The sequence below is a fragment of the Odocoileus virginianus genome, chromosome 20, assembly GCF_023699985.2.
Source record: "Odocoileus virginianus isolate 20LAN1187 ecotype Illinois chromosome 20, Ovbor_1.2, whole genome shotgun sequence".
In the NCBI taxonomy this organism is placed as follows: domain Eukaryota; kingdom Metazoa; phylum Chordata; class Mammalia; order Artiodactyla; family Cervidae; genus Odocoileus; species Odocoileus virginianus.
The window spans coordinates 36057596-36080555 of record NC_069693.1 but is presented as its reverse complement, the minus strand read 5'-3'; the positions used below and the strand labels follow the sequence as shown (position 1 = coordinate 36080555).

Below are 22960 nucleotides of genomic sequence, written 5' to 3'. Positions count from 1 at the left end.
GCCCAGGCTGGACAAAAGCTCACTCTCCAAGGCCAAGGCCACTGCCTCAATTAGCTGTCCTCCCAGGAGCGGCCCCACTGATCCCCTAAAAGGCACAGCAGGTCCTTCAAGGTTGCAGGAGGGGCCCGGCCCAGCCTGCGAGCCTCTGCCAGAGTCTCAGTCACAGTGTGCCCCAGGCCCCCCACTGCTCTTTTCACCCTCTTCCCCCCACCAGCGGGAGGCGGTGCCTTTGAAGCCGGGTCCTCTGTTCCAACTGGAAATGGCTCAGAACCAAAATTAGAGGCTGCACAATCAGCTTGCAATTTAAAATGCCACCAAGGCGTCCCCGGACCCCCCTACTCCCTTTTAAAATGTCATCTTAATTAGACGAAGCCTGGCTTCATGTTTTCTGAATTTCAAGGTAATTTCTCTAGGATGTTTCCCTCCTTTTGGCTATTTTTATCTTTGGCATAAGGTGAGTCTGTGAGTCTCACCAAGGCTAATCTGTGAGTCTGCAGACACCTGCACACGCCCAATTCTCAGGCAGCTGGGGTTTGGCTGCCCCCCTGGCTCTGGAAGCTGAGAGCTCACTGACCTGAGGGGTGTGAGGAAGGCAGGTCCTGAGGTCTGTTGTTAATTCAGTTCCCTCCAGTTAATTCAACACCAGGCTGTCTGGGCCTCTTACCTGGGCAATGAGGCTATGCTAGGGGTTGGGAGAAAACACGAAGGAGCCTGGGTGGGCTTAGCTGGCCCTGGCCACCTTCCTTAATTCAGCTTGTCACCTACTTCCCTGCCGAGACTCTGCCCTGCCTGGCAAGGTCAAAGTGCCCCCAAGTGTAGGCCACTGGGGATTGCAGTAATAACCACTGAATCACTCCCGTTCCAGCTCTCAAAGATTCTGATGAATCGAGGATGAGAAAGTCTGTTTGGTGCCATTAAGTCTTTGACGCTCCTGGTGCTGCTGCTGCTAAGTTGCTTCAGTCGTGTCCGACTCTGTGCGACCCCATAGACGGCAGCCCACCAGGCTCCGCCGTCCCTGGGATTCTCCAGGCAAGAACACTGGAGTGGGCTGCCATTTCCTTCTCCAATGCATGAAAGTGAAAAGTGAAAGTGAAGTCGCTCAGAACATTTGCTAATTAGCTCTTTCAACAGACAGACTGCGGGAGGCCTGTCTCCTCTGCCTTGGGGGCATTTGACTATACTGATCCCAAACCAAAACCCAGTCCTCAAAGAGGGAGTCAGGTTGTGAGCTTCATGGTGTCCTCCCAAATTCACATGTTAAAGCCCTAAACACCCAGCACCTCAGGTCTTTAAAGAGATTAAAACCTGGCTTAAAACTCAGCATTCAAAAAACTAAGACCATGGCATCCGGTCCCATCACTTCACGGCAAATAGAAGAGGCAAAAGTAGAAAGAATGACAGATTTTATTCTGGGGGGCTCCAAAATCACTGCGGATAGTGACTGCAGCCATGAAATTAAAAGACGTTTGCTCCTTGGAAGAAAAGCTATGATAAATCTAGACAGTATATTAAAAAGAAGAGACATCACTTTGTCAACAAAGGTCTGTATAGTCAAAGCTATGATTTTTCCAGTAGTCATGTGTGGATGTGACAGTTGCACCATAAAGAAGGCTAAGAGCCAAAGAATTGATGCTTTCAAATCAGGGTGCTGTGACTGCTTGAACTGCAAGGAGATCAAATCAGTCAATCGTAAAGGAAATCAACCCTGAAGATTCACTGGAAGGACTGATGCTGAAGCTCTAATACTTTGGCCACCTGATGCAAACAGCTGAGGTCATTGGAAAAGACCCTGATGCTGGGAAGGACTGAGGGCAGGAGGAGAAGGGGGTGACAGAGGATGAGATGGTTGGATGGCATCACCGACTCAATGGACATGAGTTTGAGCAAGCTCTGGGAGATGGTGATGGACAGGGAAGCCTGGCATGCTACAGTCCATGGGATCACAGAGAGTTGGACATGACTCAGTGACTGAACAACAAGTTAAAATGAGGTAATTCGAGTGGACCCTATCTGTTTTGACTGGTGTCCTCATAAGGAGACAGGGACACACAGAGGGAAGACCATGTGAGGACACCAGGAGAAGACAGACATCTACAAGCCCATCAGAGAGGTCACAGGAGAAGCCAGCTCTGCTGGTATCCTGATCTCAGACTTCCAGCCTGCAGAACCATGAGAAAAGGCCCTGTTGTTTAAGTCATCCCCCTTGTTGTGACAGCCCAAGCAAACAAATACAGCACCCAGGATGGGGTCTCCTGGGGATGTGAGTGGGGGTTTTCTATCATTCCAAACCCTACCTACAAGGCCACGCAGGGTCTGGGACTTGCCTACCCTTGAACCTTATCCCAAGGCTCCCCTGCCCTCATTTACCTCAATCTCCTGGCCACCCTTCTTTTCTAGGCTGTGCAAAACAGCTGCCAAGCTCATTTCCACCTCAGGGCCTTTGCACGGTTCCTCCTGCTACCTCAAGACTTTGAGAGACCAGCTCTTATTTTCCAGTCTCAGTTTAAAAATAACATTCACCCCAACTTCCCCCACCCAGAAATCGTTCCCTGATGACTCCCAACCCCAACTAAAGCAGGTGCTTCCTACTGTTTTCATGCCAACATTATTCTCTTTAATAGAATTTATCACAGTGTGTAAGTAGATACATTTATTTATGTACTAGATTCATTCATTTACTGGCTATTTATCTTCCCAGACCGACTGTGAGCTCCCTACCAGCAGGGCTTGCATCTGCTTTGCTGACTAGTTTGTTCACTGACAAGGTGCTGCTTACGGGATGAAGAAATTAACGACTTCTAGGACATAAACGGTGGAGAGGGCAATGGCAACCCACTCCAGTACTCTCGCCTGGAAAATCCCATGGACGGAGGAGCCTGGTAGGCTGCAGTCCATGGGGTCGCACAGAGTCAGACACGACTGAAGCAACTTAGCAGCAGCAGCAGCAGCAGGACATAAGTGGAGCTGGGAACCAGGTGCCGTTGCCTCCTAGTCCTTGGAAGGCTTGGCAGCACCAGGGTGAACCAAACAGGGGCTTGGGAAGCAGAGGAGGGACTGCCTGATCTCAAGGTCTCTGCTCACCTCAACAGGGGACCAGGGAGAGCAGTTATGGGGCAGACTAGTCATCAGAGGAGCTGAAATGCCACAGGTGTGGACAGATGCCTCCAGAGCTGGCTCAGCTCCAGCAGTGCTGGACGGTGTCCTTCCTGGGTGCCTACCTCTGCCAGCTGAATAGGGATACAACCACACACGTGTGGGGCACACATGTGGGGATCGCCTCCCCACCAGGCCAGGTCAGGTGGTCCATGGAATTCTGAAACTCAGCTGCGCATGGTGTAGGGCTGTTTTCAGGGAAGAGGGGATTTGTTTTATTGTCTAACATTTCAAATCCTCTCATATTCCTCCCAAGAAGTTGTCTAGCTGGGAGTCCTGCAAATGAAAGCTGAACTGCAGAAAAGTGAAGAATGTTGGTCAACATTGAAAAAGAGAAAAACAAAATGGAACTTGCAAGCTGACTTTTGAGCCTAACTGTGTAGTGACACCCAGATGGGCCCCTTCTTCCCTCAGGGACTACGAGGAACCAGGGTTCTCTTGTTACAGATGAGGGACACGAAAGCCAGCTCTCCAAAGTGAAAACACGAGACTGTGTTTGGTGCAGCTAATATACCCCTGGTTCAGAACAATATAGGAGAAAATGCCCATTAATAGAAAACCAGAGTTTCCATGAACTCCCTAAATAAATGATAAATGATACCCCCAAAATACTGGCTTGATGAGAAATTGGGGATCTACCTGTCTCAATGCCATGGGTCTTGGTCGGCCCTGGAGACGAGAGTGGAATTTGGAGCAAGGATTCCAGCAAGGAGTGACAGAACACAGGCATCCAGAATGGCTGGCAAAGCTCCTGGGAATGAACTGGGGCAGAGACAAGGGCCCCACTGCAGCCTGGGGCTGTAGAGTCTTGCTTGCTCCATGAGTGTCGCACTGGGAGTGGCTACCACCACCCTCCAGAGCATGTGTTTCCTCTGTCTGGATCCTGAGTGCCTAAGTCTGGCTCCCTCCCACGGAGCAGGGCTCACAGCAGGTGCTCAGGTAACACTGGCCGGACTAATGAACTTGCTAGGGAAGGAGCCAATGAGCGCTACAGCCGGCGTTACAAACTCGAGGGGCAAGATGGGTGTTCTCCCCTGTGGCCTTCCAGCTCACTCTCCCTTGCCAGACTCTGAAATAAGCGACAGGCACTGGGCAGACCAGGCTTCCCTGGTGGCTCTACGGTAAAGAATCCACCTACAATGCAGGAGATGCAGGTTCAATCCCTGGGTCGGGATGATCCCCTGGAGAAGGGAACGGCAAACCACTCCAGTATCCATGCCTGGGAAATCTCATGGACAGAGGAGCCTGGTGGGCTACAGTCCACGGGGTCACAAAGAGTCAGACATGATCTAGGGACTAAACAACAACCGGGCAGACCAGAGCTGGGAAAGTGGCTTCAACCTGAGGGCCGCCTGGGGCACGGTCGTCTAGAGAGGATGCTGAGGCCAGGCTCAGTGCTGGGACTGACTGGCAGGGATGCTAGGTATGAAGAGGGCTGCGGGTCAGTGCAGCACACAGCCGCCTCTGTGCCTCTCCTTGGACATGATCCTGAGGCGGCCGAAACCATCATAATGTGTGACGTTGCACAAGTGTGCGAGTACTTAACATGTCCAGCAGTCATGAGGGGCTCTCCTGCCCCTGACGTTGAAATCTCCCCCCAAAACCTCACCACCTACGATGCCCACTCAGGCTTTGCCTCCTATGGGCTGGTCCCCCAACATGTCAGGGTCCAACGGAAAACAATGATCTGTATAGCACCTCCTGCACATGCAGGAGGGGATCCCCCGGGCACACCTGTAACCCACCTGCTCCAGCACATGCTGGGGGGCGGGGGGAGTCTCTGCTCTGGGAAGGTGCCGCACCAGCTCCCACACCTGCCTCTCCCCTGAGTCCCAACACTCGGCAGCTGTGAGTCGCACCAGTGAGTTGCCGAATGGGCTTCTGTGTGTAGGTCTTGAAAACAAGACTTTGATCCCTCTGGGGTGGTTTCACTGTCGAGAAGTGGCAGTAACTGCACTTGAAGGCAGCTTGTGACTCCCATGGGCCTTCTCCACCTCGGCACCTCGACGGACCCTGGAGGACCCCGTGCCAGCCAGGGGGAGTCCCAGTGATGCCGGGACATTCCCAAGCTGAGGCTGCAAGCATGCTGGTGCACGCTGGGTACACGCTGGGGGTTCGTCACAGCATTGTATCCTCCCAGAAAAATCTGAGGTGGAATTATTTATAGACAGAGAAAAAAATGATTTTCCCATGATTCATTCAATTAACTGTAAAACAGCTGTTTTTAATAATTTGGGACACGTAAGAAAAGGGAAATGTCAGGGCAAGCACTGAGCATTGAGCTGACACGGGCTAGGTGAGGGACGCTATGGGTGACCTGGGTTCCAGGGTCTAACGGCAGGTGGGCTGGTGGGCCGCCTGTGCTCCGGGCGCCTTCTGAGCAGCGGCCAGCATGCCAGCCCCCATCAGGCACTGCTGACCACAACAAGGGATTTCACTTTCATCCCAAGTTTGGTGGGAAACCATGGGATGGCTTAATGGAGGGGTGAGAAAGGCTACTCAGGTTTTGAAAACTCACTCTGGCTGCTCTGTGCAGCCAGGTGGGGTGGGGGAGAGCTCGGCCGGTGGTCACAGAGAGAACCCCAAGGAGGCCACCACCGTCAGCAGACGAGGGACGGCGCGGGTATGCAGTGTGGAGCTGGAGGGACCCTCAGAAGCGATGCTGTCTCCACGCCGTCGTTGTACAAGTTGGAAAAAGGACACAGAGGACACAGAGGGGAAGGACTGCAGGGTCCTCTCTGGTCCAGCTGGAGGCTCCCAGCAAGGAGGTAGGACTCAGCTCAGGCTGGCTGGGGCATGGGGCCCATTCAGGTAGAGAAGGTGTGGATGCATGGGTGAAGCCCACTAGGGAGATGCCATAGTCTGAACTGCCAAGTAGCTGGGGCCCAGGGAACTTCAGTCTGCCTGGGCTGGCACTGGACTCTCTGAGAACTGAACCCTGAGGATGGGATGGGGCTGTCAGTGGGGCTTGAAGGGGCAGATTCTGAGCTACACGTGCATAAGACAGCTCACATCAAGGTGAGATGGGATGCAGGTGCCACGGTCTGGATGGGGTAGGGGGACCCTCGGGTGGGGGCGCTCAGGGCCCCAGGACTTTCAGCTACAGTCATGTTTACAGACAGCAACATAGTGAGAGACACTGGATTCTGGGACCAGGCCAACAGCCTCTCTGAGTCTCAGTATTGGCTTCTGTGACATGGGGTGACAACAGCATAGGACTCTGGGTGTTTTCAACGTTAGTGCAGTCAGGTGCTTGGTCTGACACAGACTAAGAATGCAACATAATGGCCACTGCGGTCTATGAGTCACGAATACCTAGGGCTGCTGTGACTGAACCCCTCAATCAAGTGTAGTGGTAGGGCTGTGTCCCACTTGGAAGGAATGCACAGTAAAATAAGTATAAGTCAGCATGCTGGTTAAAAATAACTCACCAAAACAAAATAAGAAACCACAAACAAATACATAAAAACAAAACAAAAAACCAGTCTCCCTGTGCACAGATGCACGCACACGGTAATAATGAACAAAATTATCTACTTTCTGATTAGTAAGTGCTTGGAGGGTTAAGCAAAGAATGGCCCTACCTCCTACAGCCCCTGGATAAACGAGAACAGGGCAGAGGAAGATGAAGAGGCAAATAAGTGGCATGGTCCTAAACCTGGAAGCTAGAGTTGGGGTGTGTCTAGATCTTTCTCACTCCCAAAACCTGTGTTCTTGGCTCTACCACACACCGTCTGTAAGGGCTCTGATCCTTAGAAGCACATCCGAGTCACGCCAAGGTACTTAATGAAGTGGGTTATCCTTTCCATTAATACTCTTAGGGGGCCGACATCAAAAACCCTCCATCAGTGGCAGGGCTAAGGGCGGCCCAGACTCAGCATTCTAGGTCACTGTAACTGTCTGATGCTACCAGCCTGTGTCCAAGCATCAGCTGCTGTCAGCACCAGTCAGCCTATGTTTACATTGGCCACGTGGGTCAGCCTGTGCTCATGTTGGCCACGCGGGCGAATGTTGGAGCTCCCAGAGGTCCAGGGGATGAGACCTGGTGCTGGGCTGAGAGATGTGAGCCTGTGGCCACTTGGCAGCAAGTGAGCAGTGAGAACCGCAACCTCAGGGACCGGTGGCTGCGGGTGTCAGGTTTCTGGAACTAAAAGTGTTCCCTGGAACTCTGACAGGAGAGTGGGAGACAAGGCAAACTCTCTAAGTGAAGTGAGGTTTCAGGGAAACTCCTCACACTGGCGGTTCCACTGGAAGCCCTGACAGGGTCTCAGAAAACTCAGGAACCTCTGCAGGACCACAGAAATGCCATCAGCTCCACCTGGGGCACTTTGGTCTACTTGCACAGGAGTTTATATTTTAAAAACTGCTCTCTTTGCTTCTCAGGGATAAGCTAAGGACAGAATCATCCCATTTTTATAGATGAGAAAAATGAGGTCTGGAGAGGGACGCATTTTACCCACTGAAGCATTTGGACATGGGCAGGCTTAGATTTCCCAAAAGAATAAGAAAGACTAGAGATCTCTTTGAAAAAATTAGAGACACCAAGGGAAAATTTCATGCAAAGATGGGCACAATAAAGGACAGAAATGGTATGGCCCTAACAGAAGCAGAGGTGGCAAGAATACACAGAAGAACTATACAGAAAAGATCTTCATAACCCAGATAACCATGATGGTGTGATCACTTACCTAGAGCCAGACATCCTGGAAGGCAAAGTCAAGTGGGCCTTAGGAAGCATCACTATGAATAAAGCTAGTGGAGGTGATGGAATTCCAGTTGAACTATTTCAAATCCTAAAAGATGATGCTGTGTAAGTGCTGCACTCAATATGCCAGCCAATCTGGAAAACTCAGCAGTGGCCACAGGACTGGAAAAGGTCAGTTTCCATTCCAATCCCAAAGAAGGCAATGCCAAAGAATGCTCAAACTAATGCACAATTACACTCATCTCACACGCTAGCAAAGCAATGCTCAAAATTCAGTAGGTGAACTGTGAACTTTCAGATGTTCAAGCTGGACTTAGAAAAGGCAGGGGAACCAGAGATCAAATTGCCAGTATCCGTTGTATCATCAAAAAAGCAAGAGAGTTCCAGAAAAACATCTACTGCTTTATTGACTACGCCAAAGCCTTTGACGGTGTGGATCACAACAAACTAGAAAATTCTTAAAGAGATGGGAGTAACGATCACCTCACCTGCCTCCTGAGAAATCTGTATGCAGGTCAAGAAGCAACAGTTAGAACCAGACATAGGACAGCAGACTGGTTCCAAATCGGGAAAGGAGTACATCAAGGCTATATATTGTCACCCTGCTTTTTTAACTTATATGCAGAGTACATCATGAGAAATGCTGGGCTGGATGAAGCTCAAGCTGAAATCAATATTGCCGGGAGAAATATTAATAACCTCAGATATGCAGATGACACCACCCTTATGGCAGAAAACGAAGAAGAACTAAAGAGTCTCTTGATGAATGTGAAAGAGGAGAGTGAAAAAGTTGGCTTAAGGCTCAACATTCAGAAAAGTAAGATCATGGCATCCAGTCCCATCACTTCATGGCAAATAGATGGGGAAATAATGGAAACGGTGAGAGACTTTATTTTTGGGGGGGGGGATGGGGATCCAAAATCACTGCAGATGGTGACTGCAGCCATGAAATTAAAAGACGCTTGCTCCTTGGAAGACAACTTATGACCAACCTAGACAGCATATTAAACAGCAGAGACGTTACTTTGCCAACAAAAGTTGTCTAGTCAAAGCTATGGTTTTTCCAGTAGTCACGTATGGATGTGAGAGTTGGACTATAAAGAAAGCTGAGCACCAAAGAACTGATGCTTTGAACTGTGGTGTTGGAGAAGACTCTTGAGAGTCCTGTGGACTGCAAGGAGATCCACTGAGTCCATCCTGAAGGAAATTAGTCCTGAATATTCATTGGAAGGACTGATGCTAAAGCTGAAACTCCAATACTTTGGCCATCTGATTCGAAGAACTGACTCACTGTAAAAGACCCTGTCCTGCAAAAGATTGAAGGCAGGAGGAGAAGGGGACGACAGGACAACAGGACGAGTCCATCTCATGACTCAATGGACGTGTGTTTGAGTAAGCTCCGGGACTTGGTGATAGACAGGGAAGACTGGTGTGCTGCAGTCCATGAGGTCTCAAAGAGTAAGACATGGCTGAGTGACTGAACTGAACTGAGCCTTAGATTTTGGTCTGGCTCTCTCACTAGATGTCTGTGTAACCTCACCAAGCCTTACCATCTGAATCTGTGTAACAGTCCCAACTTCTCAGGGAGTTGGGAGGGTTAAAGGAAATAATGTAAGTCCTTTAGGACAGAGCCTGGCACATGATGAGCTGGCAGTGGATGGCAGATGTCACTGTGTCACATAGCACAAGCTGTGGCAAGGAGCTGGTGGGTTACCACCTTGACTTCCGGTAGCCACCCATTCATGGAACCTTCTTACTTAAATCTTCTGCACTGCTTGAGCACTATCTGGCTTTTCCTGTTTATTTGTTTGTGTCTCGTCTCTCAGCTCTTCTTGTTTACTTGATCGTTTCCTATCTCTAAACTCTTGGTTGTCACTGAGCCCCTGTGTCATACAGTAAATTCCCACTGGCTATCTATTTTACATATGTCAGTGTATACATTTCCATGCAACTCTTTAAGTTCAGTGAGAATTAGTCTCTCTACAGGCCTCAGCTAGCAGCTTATGTGTCTGGCATATAGTGGGTCTTTAGTGTAACCTTTTTAGGATTGTAGGAGGCCCCTTTGAGAGGTGACAAAATCAATGAGCTCTTTCTTTAGAGAAATAACCTGGCTCAACACACACAATCACACATACACAAACCAATACACAAACCAACTGCCTCTTATTTCTAGGGTTGCAGCCCCAGAATCCCCAGTTAGGAGCCCGGTTGACTATACAACATGGGAACCCCAATGGTTTCAAGGCCGCAAGATCTGTTCTGATTGTCTGACTGCAGCTGCCCCAGGCCTGGGTGAACTGGGCTGGTTTCTCCCAGGGGAGTTAACAGTCCTGACAAAGTTGCTCGTGTGACAGTTTTCATCCTGCTGAAGCTGCTGTTTCGTCACCGTCTAGATTGCGTGGAGGAGTCTGTTCTGCCGGCTCCCCCTGCGAATTTCATACTGCTCTGAAATCTCGGCCCCACATCAATACAAATGCACTTATGTTTATAAAGACTCCTTCAGTCCCCAGGAGTCTTTCAGAGATCATTCAGGGAGTTACTTGATATACTGAGTATGCAGCTTATTGGAAAAAGTGATTCAGAGACAAGAACGAACGAAGGAAAGGAAGGACTGGGAGAAGCCAGGGAAGAAAGGACAGGGAGCCCAGGAGGGCCTCGGGGTTGGGTGGGGCTGGGCCGGGGCCGCCGCAGGCACGGACAGTCCTGGGCATCGCAGCTCTGCCAGTCACACGCAGCAGTGTGCCAGGTGCCTTCTGAAAAGGCTTTTTATTTGATTTGATTGGAGGAAGCAAGCCCAGAGCCCCCTCCCAAGTGGGATTCACCTCCATCAGCCCTTGAATGAGGAGCTAGAAGAGCTTGCTTTCTCCAGCCACAGACCCAGGAAAGCTGGCTGGGGCCCTACATTGGGGGCTTCACCTGGAGCATGGAGACAAGACTACTCACGTGGGCTGTGGGCTCTGAGCCTTGCTGGGGCTGCTGACCTATCTCTGGAGTCAGGCAGGCCTGGGGCTTGGTCCTGGCTCTGCCACCAATCAGCTGTGTGACTGTGGGCAAGTCACTCAACTTTGCTGAGCCTCAGTTTCCTAGCTATAAAATGAGCATAATCACATCACCTACTTAGCGCCCATAGATTCAGGCACGCTTTCCCTAACTTCACTCCTTTCTGTTCTGCTTTCGTCATTTCTGCCCAATCCGTGTAATACTCCTGGCCTTAGCTGTGTAGTATGTATTTCATTTGACTCACTTTTTCAAAAAGTTAAGTCCCTACACTGAGCCTTACTCTAATATCTAGGTAATCATGAGCTAAACGGGCTACATACTTTTTGGATTCATATTATAATAAACATGTCACTATTAAAGTGAAGAATGGAAATGAAGGACATCATAAACAACAGTGTCTGGCACGGGGCCTGCTTGCATGTGCTCCTTACATGGCACAGTGGTTGCTGTCCTGCTGTCATCACCGTCACTCAGAAGGACAAGTGGAGCAGGGGCAAAGGCGGGGCCCTGCCAGGAACCTGTTCAGGAACCCTTACCCCACCTGGGGTGCCAGTCTCCTCCTGTCAAAGCCTAGACCCCAACCTGGGTTCCTCCCTCACCTGCTCCCCTGCCCTTCCCACCCTACTCACGCCTGCACCTTTAAAACAATCACGCTGTGCAACGATAACTGACTTTCTTTTTCTTGTCTGCTGCTGCTGCTGCTAAGTCGCGTCAGTTGTGTCCGACTCTGTGCGACCCCATAGACGGCAGCCCACCAGGCTCCCCCGTCCCTGGGATTCTCCAGGCAAGAACACTGGAGTGGGTTGCCATTTCCTTCTCCAATGCAGGAAAGTGAAAAGTGAAAGTGAAGTCGCTCAGTCGCTCAGTCTTCGAGACCCCATGGACTGCAGCCCACCAGGCTCCTCCGTCCATGGGATTTTCCAGGTAAGAGTACTGGAGTGGGATGCCATTCAAGGAGGGAGTCCACCCTCCCTGGTCCAGCCCAGCTGCACACAATTTTCCCATCTTCACAACTCCCCCATCCCCTTCTCAATCTGGCAAAACCTGAATTTCAAAGGAGGGGAAAGAGTCCTCCATCTAGCACTGCCTGGTTATTTGTCAATTCTGCCGAGCTGACTAACCCAGAATTTCCTAATTACCACTCCACCGGGAAGCTGTAACAGTTTCATTAAAAAAGAAAGAGAGGGAAAAAAAAAAAAACCCAAATTCAAGCCTTACAAAAAATTCTCACCTTGTAAAAACAAACACACACACAAACAAAGCAGCCAAACAAAGCGGGTGCGCTGTGTCGGGGCCTCAATGCGGCTGGAGGCTGCGAGTGCGGGGGAGCAGGCAGGACGTGGAAGCCCCAGGGCCAAGTACAGAGTCCGCATTCACCAGCAGCGTGGGGCTGGACAGAGCTCGACCCCTCGGAGCCCCAGTGCGACGGCAGGGTCAGGGTGGCTGGTTCGTGAGGCTGCTGTGTAGTGTGGTGGGGTGTGAGTGCTTTGCGAGGTGTGGGGTACTGTGTGGACAGCAGAGGTGCAAGCATTTTCCGTCTGAGTGGTCACTTGTGGGCCTGGACTTGAGGGAGGCAGGTGGAGGTCACGTGACTCTGCCCTGGGCATGGGGAATCCCACATCCTACTCCCAGAGGGCCATTTTCTCAGTTTGCTGACGGCTAGTCCCCACTGGGAGATGCTTTTCTTTCCAGGGGTATCAGTACTTCAACCAAGCTTCCTAGAGACTTAACAGTCTTTAAAACCCAGAGGGCTGCATCTCCAATTAGGGAACTTCAAGTCTGGGGCAGTTTTGAATGGGGCCTCATTCCCACTCCGGGATAATGAGTCTCTTGTGGGAAGAGCCCTGGGATGGCTCCAGCTTCCAAACACTGAATCCTCTCGATTTTGTTCCTAGGGAAGGAACCTGGACCCCAGAACCAACTCAGACTCCGACCTGGACTCCCAGTCAGCCCCCATTGCAGGCTCCGTTCAGGTGCCCAGAAGTACTGAAAAAACCAGGTGCTTTGGCTAGAGATGAAGGTCTGCTTTCTAGCCCCCACCTGCCCTTGCCCCTGGCTGTTAGGGCCCTGCGAGTTCTGGGGAGAGGTTATCAGCTGGGCAGAAGCAGCTCGGGGGCTCCAGGGCTTTGACCCCCAATCCTTGGCCTCAGCATCTGTGTGTTCCCTGGGCAGGGGCTGGACGCAGACAGAGCCCGGCCACACTGCTGAAGCTACGCCACAGTGACCAGTGAGACAAGCCCTTCTCTGTCCCTGTTGGGCAGCCTCGCCGTGGGCCCCTAGAACCAGACTCTGCATGAGAAACAAGTGCTTCAGCCTTCAATGCTAAAGGACTTTGTCTAGCTGAGCTCAATTCCGGAGCCTGTCACCGTGGCAATGGGTCTTTGGGGGATTTGCATCTTATGCATCACAACAGGGGGAAAGCCATTTAGCAAGTTGGAGCAGTGGTTAAAAAAAACCCACCCCACAAAGCCGGTGGGCCCCTCCCTCCCCAAGGGGGCAGCCACAAGACAAAGCAGCGTCAACAGGAAAATCTCCCACAAGCCCCTGCGGCCTCTGCTGGCACTCACGAACAGGGATTCAAACTTAACCAAACTTTCACGTCTCCCGTGTGAAGCTCAGGAAATTGGTAATTGGTTTTATAATTGAATTTTCTGATCACGTATCAAAGGAATGGGTCCTGCCAAAGGCCAAGGAATGGCTTGTCTCCAGGAAGGACAGCCAAGGTCCCCGATGGAGGCTCTTCTGGGAGGTAGGGGAGGAGAAGTAACTGGCGGTAGCCTAAGAATAGAGCCTGTTATTTATAACCAGAGAAGAAGCTGGTGACCGCTGAGCCCCGCCCTCACGAAGTGGTCTCCCCCAAAATGCACCCCGGGGCCACAGGGTTCCGATTCAGAAATGGAGCCTTTGGTGACACAGGGTGAGAGATGGGGGAGGCAGAAGGCAGGGAGACCGTCTTGGTAAGGAGTTTTCCCCAGAGCTATGCAGACTGCTAAGGAGGCCTGCCCGGGGCAGAGGCTGGGCAGAGGCTGGGCAGAGAGGGGAAGGGGCTGGTGCAAGAACCCTTTTGGAATGGGAAGTGGGACACAGGAGGGAACAGAGAAGTCTGAGGTGTCTAGCCCTGGGTAATGGTGAGGAGGGTGGTGCTTTCAACATAAAGAAGGAAGACAGAAGCAGCTGGCTCTGCCACCTGGACTGGTCTGGGCCCTAGTGCTGAGGGCACATCGCCCCTTGGCAATACACATGCTAACAGGTATAGCTCAGCCTTTCGGTGCCCTCATTCAGTGCTCTACCACCATCATCATCATGCTTAAGTTTCACAACAGCCCAAGGGAATGATCGTTTATCGTCCCCCTTTTTCCAAACCAGGAAAGCAAGGCTCAGAGAGCAGAGGGGAAGATCTGCCCACTCGTGAGCCCTGGAGCTGGGACTTGGACCCAGGACGGCCTGACCCCAAAGTCCACAGGTCTACCCCTAATGCCACACTGCCTCTTCACCTGCAGATAAAGGGACCTCGCAGCCAAATGAATTAGAAAAGGGTCCCTCAAGCTCAAAAGAGAGGTATGAGCTAGAGATGGAAGCCTGAGAGTCAACGAATCAATGTTCATTAATTAATCCACTTAAAAATGTTCATGGTAAAGACAGGCCACAGACTGAAGAAAATAGTCACAACACATATATCCAACAGAGAGCTTGCATCCAGGAGAGATTCTTTTAAAAAAACTCTTTACAATTGCTGACTAGCGGAAAACATTTTAAGCATAAAAATGTATCCCCCACCCCCACCAAAAAATAAAAAAAAAACCTATTACAACTCATTAATAAGAAGACTAACAACCCATGAAAAGGGAAGAATAAAAAGGTATGAACAGATAGTTTATAAAGAAAATATACAAATGTCCAAAATGGCACCAAATATCACTAGTCATCAGGGAAATGCAAATTAAGGGCACAATGAAATACTACTACATACAAACTAGTATAGCTAAAATATAAAAGGACTGACAATTCCAAGTGTTGGTGAGAGTAAGGGGCAACAGGAACTCTCTCCTACAATGCTGGTGGAATTTTAAAGAGTACAACCACTTCAGAAACCAGTTAGGAAGCTTCTTATAAAGTTAACATATCCTTACCAGATGACCGAACAATTTCACTCATAAGTAAGTAGCAAGAGAAGTGAAAATATATGTCCACACAAAAACCTGTACATCAGTGTTCTAGCAGTGTTAATTCACATTAGCCCTGGAAGAGAAATAATTCAAATACCCATCAACAGATAATTAGGTGGACAAATGATAGCCTCTACTTGGGTTGGAGAAGGAAATGGCAACCCACTCTAGTATGCTTGCCTGGAGAATCTCATGGACACAGGAGCCTGGCGGGTTATGGTCCATAGGATTGCAAAGAGTTGGACACAACTAAGCATTCATACTTGGGTTACATCTGAAGTTTGGTCACAATAAAGTACCCAGGTGTTGTGGAGAGAGACAACAGCAAGAATCCACAGTCAGGCATGGGGTCAGGGACAGGCAAAGTCTGTAGGCATCGAGATCGCATCTGGTCCAGCTCTGTTTTATTTTTGTTTGTTTTAAGCAAAGGCTTCTGCTGTGGTTGAAGTGAGGACAGCGTCCCTACATTCTGCGAGCTGGGTGCTGCACAAACCACTAAGGGGACCTCCTGCCCCATGCATACAGGGGCTCAGAGTGGGTGAGGCCTGCCAGACATGGACTCCTAAGTTAGTGCCAGAGCCAGGACTGTGACTGGACTCCCCCCGCAAAGACCGGGGGGGGGGGGGGGGCGCGGTGCAGAGCTTGGCTCTGCTGCTAGTTGGGCAGGTGACTCAGCCTTTCTTTGCTCATCTGTAAAATGGCAGTAATAACAGCTACTACAGGGTTTGGGGCACAGTTGAATGACACGATGCAATGTGTCCTAATGCCTAACACGTACTAAACTCGTAACACATGCCAGATACTGCTGTCCGTTGTCTGACACTTTAACCACCCTAGGCTCTGTCTACATTGCATGAGCACACTCGGAGTGGGGTGGTCACATAGCTGGCCAGCCCTGGAACCACAGTTCCTCAAGGCAGTCTAGCATCTGAGCCTTTTCACCCTATGCCATGGTCCCAGACTCAGTCCTTCACGTGTCACTTCTTTTTCCATGCCAGTAGAGCCCTGACAGCAGCCTCATCTTCAATGGTTATTTGTGTGAAATTATGAGCTTGATGTGTTGTGACTTTTTTCTAATACACATTACAATAGACATAGAATGACAGTAAAAATCAGAGGTTTACATGTAGCTCACATCCACCAAAGTGTGTGTATGAGACTCAAGAAACAATGACATTAACAGAAGCTCCTAGATCACAGCATATGGAATCAGAGTTCCAGGGCTATCATGCATATAGGTGCTGGAAGGCAGCCCGTTTCTACGGAGTTGGGACAGAGGCGATGGGGAGGCTTTATCACAGCCACCACCAGCAGCCATGTCCAGGTTTGCTCCATCGGGTCACAGAGAAGCGCTGCTCTTGCAGTGTGTGGCCCCCACAACTCTGCTGGGTCCCTGTTGAGGAGGAGATGAACAGAGCCAGGAGAGCCAGGAACATGCACCTCTCACCACAGGAAAGGCGGGGCTTCAAGGAGCTGGAGGCGATTGAGCTAAAATCCCCGTCCACAGGCTGTGCCAGACACTGGCTTCCTGTGACAAGAGCATTCTGGCTTTTCTTCCTGAGGTCACAGTGAGACACTGTCCAGATCCCACGGCGCAGGGTGTGACTAGATGACCAAGTTCTGGCCAATGGAATGTGAGCTGTCCCCACTCCAACCCCAACTTTCCTTACAACCGTCCATGTGTTCCCTTTCCCTGTCTGCTTGGCCTGATACCAGGAGACCCCAAGGCTGGGGGGCTGGCAGAGCCACAGAGCAGAGGGGAGCCAGAGCCCCCTCACCTTTCACATTAGGCGGTGATGTGAACAAGAAACATTCCTTTACTGTGCTGAACCGTTGAGATTTAGGGGTTGGTTGTTACAGCAGGTGAAGTCAGGCGTTTTTCGGAATGTCAAGGAGACTCTGCTGCTACTATCCTGGGACTTAGTACTAGGAAGGGACCAATCCTCTGGGATTTCTGAACAACACTGGCCTCCTCTAGGAGCTGACATCTACAAACAGGACAGCAGAGGCAAACTTGTTGCCTGTGAGCCATACCCATGCTCTGCAGTCAGACAACCCAAGGAGCAAATCCTGGCTCCGTTTTGTGCAGGGAAGACAAAATACTAGCATCTTTTGAGATTGCTTGCAGATGCGGTGGGATGATGTGAGCAAAGCATCGAGTGCCGAGTGGATACTTAATGTACTCTGCCACTCTCACCCTGCGGGGCTGTGGGCAGCACTCGTCTGACCAACACAGAGCCCTCAAACCCAGGGCAACCACAGTCTGGGTACACTAGGATTGCTGACTGGGTGAGAACCTGCCGGGAACATTGTCCACAGAGCAAGGAAGAGGCAGTTCCTGTAGCCCCAGGTGAGCTGGTGAAAAAGATAAGACCAGAAAAGAAGGAGGCCCAGGACTTCCTTGGTGGTCCAGTGGCTAGGAATGCACACTCCCAATTTAGGTGGTCTGGGTTCAATCCGAACCTGGGAACTAGATCCCATATGCCACAACCAAAGAGCCCGCATGCTGCAATGAAGACTGAAGATTCCACGTGAAGACCTGGTGCAACTAAACAAATAAATAAATATTAGAGGAAAAAAAAAAAAGAAAGAATGAGGCCCAAGTAAGGTGTAGGGGAAGAAGTGGGTAGACTTGAAGGGGCATCATCCAGGAAGGGGAAAGATAACCCACAGATGGGGAGAAAATATTTGCAAATCATCTGATACAGGACTGGTATCCAGAATGTATAAAGAACTCTTACAACTCAACAGTAAGACAAATAGCCCAATTAAAAAGTGGGCAAAGGTTCTGAATAGACATTTCTCCAAAGAAGATATACAGATAGCTAATAACATGAAAAGATGCTCAATATCCTTAGTCATTAGGGAAACACAAGTTAAAACCACTCTGTGACACCACTTTACGCCCAATAGGATGGCTACAATACAAAAGATGGACAAATAACAAATGTAAGTGAGAATGTGGAGAAACTGGAACACTCACATATTGCTTATGGTGATAAAAAAAAAATGGTGTGGCCACTTTGGAAAACAGTTGTATACTTCCTTGGAAAGTTAAAACAGAAAAGCAGACTTCACATATGACCCATGAGTTCCATTCCTAAGTACATACCCAAAAGAAATAAAAGTGTGAGCACACAGACACTTTTGCGTGAATGCTCACAGCAGCATTATTACCAGGATAGCTCAAAAGTGGAAACAAGCCAAAGGGCCATTACATAATAAATGCGTGAACAGTCTGACATATCCAAATTCCAAAACAATGGAATATTATTCGATATATAATATTGGATGAGCCTTGCAAACATAATGCTGGATGAAAAGAAGTCGGACACAAAAGAGGACACACCATATGATTTCACTGCAATTAAATGTCCAGAACAGGCAAATCCACAGGGACAGAAAGTAGACTGGGGTGGCCAGGGGCTGAGGGTGGGGGGGAAGGGGAGTGACTGCTCATGGGTATGAGGCTTCTTTCTTGGGTGCCTGTGCTCTGTCCTGTCTGAAGAGGGCCCATGTTCCAGGGGAAGATGCACAGAGCCAGCTTCCAGGAGGAATCACCTCTCGCATGTGTCACCTGTGTGACCTGCTCTCCCTGCTGCACAGACTCCAGTGCTTTTCACTCAGTAGCTGAGAAAACTCAGGCCTGAGAGATGGTATGAGTAAGGTGGCTCTACAAGTCAGGATCCAAATCCATTCTGGTCTTCCACAATCCAGTTTTCACCTCTGAACTCACAGGGGTCATACCCACAGCAGAAAGGGCAGTGGGCCAAGTTCTGAGATATCTGGGCCCAAGAACAGCTCTGCCACTGACTAGCTGCTTGACTCTGGGCCAGTCATCTGAATTCTCTGAGCCCCAGTTTCCTCATGTGTGAACATCTGTTATACCTGCCCCACAGGTGGGAGGTCCAGAGCACAAAGATGGCAGTAGTAAAGAGGATTTACCTTTGTGCCAAACAGAGGACTTGGAGCTGGGGAGACAAAGGATTCCTCCCCTTAAGGGGCTCATCACAGCTCATCACAGAGCTAAAGACTTCATATATGCCAGGCAACTTCACTACCAAGGGCCAAATCAGGGTAGAAGATCATAAAGGCTAAATCTTCTAGGTAAGAGTGTTCTAGATTGAATCTACATGTCCTCCAAAAATTCCTGTGATGAAGCCCTAACCCTCAGTGTGGCTGTACTTACTGAGTAAGGAATGAAGATTAAATGGGATCATAAGGGTGGGGCCCTGACCTGATAGGACTAGTACCCTTAGCAGAGATCTCCGAGAGCTCTCAATCCCCACCCTCTGCACGTGTGTTTACCTAGAGAAGGCCACGTGGGGAAACAGTAAGAAAGTGACTGTCTGCAAGCCAGAAGGAGAGCTCTCACCAGAAACAATCTGGACCAGAACCTTGATATTGGGCTTCTGGCCTTCAGAGCTGTGAGAAATACATTTCTGTTACTTAATTTACTGAGTCTATGTTTAGTTATGGCAGCCTGAGCCAACTAACACAAAGAGCTTTTGCATACCAGTGTTTCAGGCACTATTCAAGCCCTTCACATTGCTGACCCAAGCACGAGGTTAAGAAATGGCATTATCCCAAATCTACAGATTAAAAAGCAGCAGCACAGAGCTGACAGGTACCTTCCCCCAGGTCACATCGGGTACAGAAAGCAGCACTGGGCTCCGCGAGTGGACAGGCTGGCTACAGAGCGTGAGCCTAAGCGCTATTCAAGTTTGTAAGCTCATTGTGTGCACAGACCGGGAGGTCTGGGTTGAGGGTGTGGGTCAGTCAATGAATTGTGTACACGGCATTTGTGATGAAGCCCAGAAGCATCGCTGGCCTCATGCCCCGACCCTGAACCGGCTCTGTATGCTCTGCCATCTCATTCTCATCAGGCGAATGGCTCCCGAAATCCACCGTCCACTCCCTGCCCCCGAGGGAGCCTGCCCTAGTGATCAGAGGGAAGCTGACAGCTTCGCGAGGCCTTTCATGTTCATCTCCCCCCGCAGCCCTGCAGCATGGTTTATCCTTGACACAGATGCGGCGACAGTGATACCTGACCGTTTTTCTGCTTGATTTAGTGGCTTTATGCCCGTGGCTCGGTGGCCCACGTGTCACCCCACACTGGGATCCTCCTAGGCTGGAATAGCACCCATATCTACAGCCCCAGGCCCCGGCCCCAAGCTGTGCATCCTGGGTGCCCATGGTGGGGCTGCCTCCACCGCTGACTAGCACCACTCCCTCCCCTAGACGAGTTGGTCTTCAATTTGTGCCACCTTTGCAACATGGGGGATTCTTTCTCTTTTGGATAAAAGGGAAGAGGGGGCTTGGCAATCAGCTAAGCTGAGCATTTAAGTTTTGCCAGAAGGATTTACAGAACTTTCCAGAAGTTATAGAACTGAAATGGGGGGCAGGGTAGAGGGGAGATCTAGAGGCCCTCTGGCTCGTCAGTAGGAACTGTAGGACGAAGGGCTTGCCTGAGGTCACAGAGCAGGCTGGGGACAGGACCTGAAGCCCAGCTTTCCTGTGAAGCATCAGTGTTCTCCCCACATAAGCTGAGGCCCGCGTGTGTGCATGCCGAGTCGCTTCAGTCATGTCCAACTCTGTGCAACTCCATGGCCTATAGCCCACCAGATTCCTCTATTCATGGGATTCTCCAGGCAAGAATACTGGAGTGGGTTGCCATGAGCTGAGGCCTGCTACACCTCCAGCTCAAGTCTGACCCTAATCTGACAAAGACCCTGGCCTCTCTCTGAGTTCCTGGGGAACTCAGTCCCAGAAGGACTGGGCTCCTGCCCCTCCATGTGCCAGAGTCACAGCAAGGGAAGATGGGTCCCCATGCTGGTATTCTCCCCATCCAGCTGGGTGGCGGGTAAGAGAAGGGCTGGGATGGAGTGGGGAGGTTGTGATCTCCCACCTCCCCAGCTTTTCCAGGAGAAACAGCCTCCATGCAGAGGCTAGATCTGATTCTCTTCTCCCCATCCAGCTTCAAAACATCTAGGACTTACAGCCCAAGGATGAGCTTTGGGCCTTGCTTCCTGGCACACTCTGGAAGATGACGCTTGGAGTGGTCTTTCCACCTGCTCACCCCGATGGCTGGCAAGCCCCCAGGAGCTGGCCAAGGAAGCATTACTACCAACAAAGCTGGTGGAGGTGATTGAATTCCAGCTGAGCTATTTCAAATCCTAAAAGATGATGCTGTGAAAGTGCTGTACTCAATATGCCAGCAAATTTAGAAAACTCAGCAGGGGCCACAGGACTGGAAAATGTCAGTTTTCATTCAAATCCCAAAGAAGGGCAATGCCAAGGAATGTCCAAACTAATGCACAACTGTGCTCATTTCACATGCTAGCAAGGTAATGCTCAAAATCCTTCAAGCTAGACTTCAACAGTATGTGGACCAAAAACTTCATAGGATTACTCCAAAAAACCCTGAAAGTTTGGGAAACTCTGGATGAGATCCACGTCAACAAGCCTCCTTTCTGCTGGGCTCTGAGTGCCTTCGTGGCTCCCCAAGAGAAGACACAGTCTGTGCCCCCAAACTTACTCAATGAGAAATACCTCCATCACATCAAGGGATGACTGTCTGAGGAATCCCAGCCAGAAGAGTGTCAACAATTCCTTCAGCACAGAACTGTATGTTCACAGCAAAGTGTGCACTGAGAAAGCTAGGATCAAACTCCAGTAGGGATGCTGCAGACAGTGAGAGATGTGGATACACAGACAAAGGATGCATTGCTGGAAGAGAAGGAGCCTCCGGGGACAGGACGCCCTTTGCAGGTCCAGCAGGAGGTGCTGGGCACCATGGGACTCTCATACTGCAGGGAGGCTTGCTCCTGAGTAGCTGGTGGAAGAGGATCTGAGATTCTCATGTGCTGCACCAGGACCTTCAGTACCACTGGGTCTTGGAGAAGTAAACCGGAAGCATACTGACACAACGCAACAAGGTCCAGGGAGGGGTCTGCACCTCTCCTGCCCACCAGGAGTCTCCATGGAGCCTTTGCTGGCCGTAGGCTCTTCCCTCAATGCAAACAACCCCCAGTCCAGGCCATGAGCATCCATACTCCTCACCCTGACACTCAGGACCTTCTCTCAGCCAAACCCACACTTTTTCCCATGCTCTGCCATGAGGAAGACCTGGGTTCGATCACTGGGTTGGGAAGATCCCCTGGAGGAGGGCATGGCAACCCACTCCAGTATTCTTGCCTGGAGAATCCCCATGGACAGATGAGCCTGGCGGGCTGCAGTCCGTGGGGTCACAAAGAGTCAGACATGACTGAGTGACTAAGCACAGCACAGCACAGCACGGGCTAGGTGGGTTAGCAGGAGCGGCGCCTCAGGCCTGGAACGAGGCAGGGACCCTGAGTGTGCCAGCGCAACAGGGCAGAAGGGCCTGGCCAGTGCCACCTCCGGGCTGCTCAAGCGGGAGAGAAATGTGTGTTCATCTTCTTTATGCCACTGTTACTTAGCGGTCTTTGTAACAGCAGGGAAACCTGCACCCTGGCTGATATACACTGTTATTATTTCCATTTTACAGAGGAGGAAACTGAGGTTCAAGTTCAGGGTACTTAAGCAACCTGCCTGAGGCCACAAAGCTAAAAGAGGAGGATCCAGTGTTGACCTTGTACTGGCCTGACTCCTGAGAGTGTGCTCTTTGCCCCACGACACACAGAACCTCCCTCGGAGGATGCACGCTGTGGTTGCACAGGAGAAGACAAGAGGCCGAGACCTCATCATGAGGCTCCCTGCTGCAGGGGGACACCTGGATGTGGCCCCAGGGAGGGCCATTATCTGGGAATCAAGGTACTGCTCACTCAGGTGCACAACCCGGACTCTGAGAACAGCTGGGGTTGGGGTGGGGGGCACCTGGGCCCCCAGCAGGCACCCTGGTCTGCAGAGCTGGGCGCAGAGAGCCGCCTTCCTCTCCTCGGCTGGTTGTCATCAA

General features: G+C 50.6%; 1 protein-coding gene across 4 annotated transcripts in view; it reads right to left on the bottom strand.

Annotated features, from left to right (window-relative positions):
* The window catches only part of GNAO1 (G protein subunit alpha o1), a 176704-nt gene that overhangs the window by 44980 nt on the left and 108764 nt on the right, over nucleotides 1-22960 (bottom strand). The window lies entirely within an intron of this gene.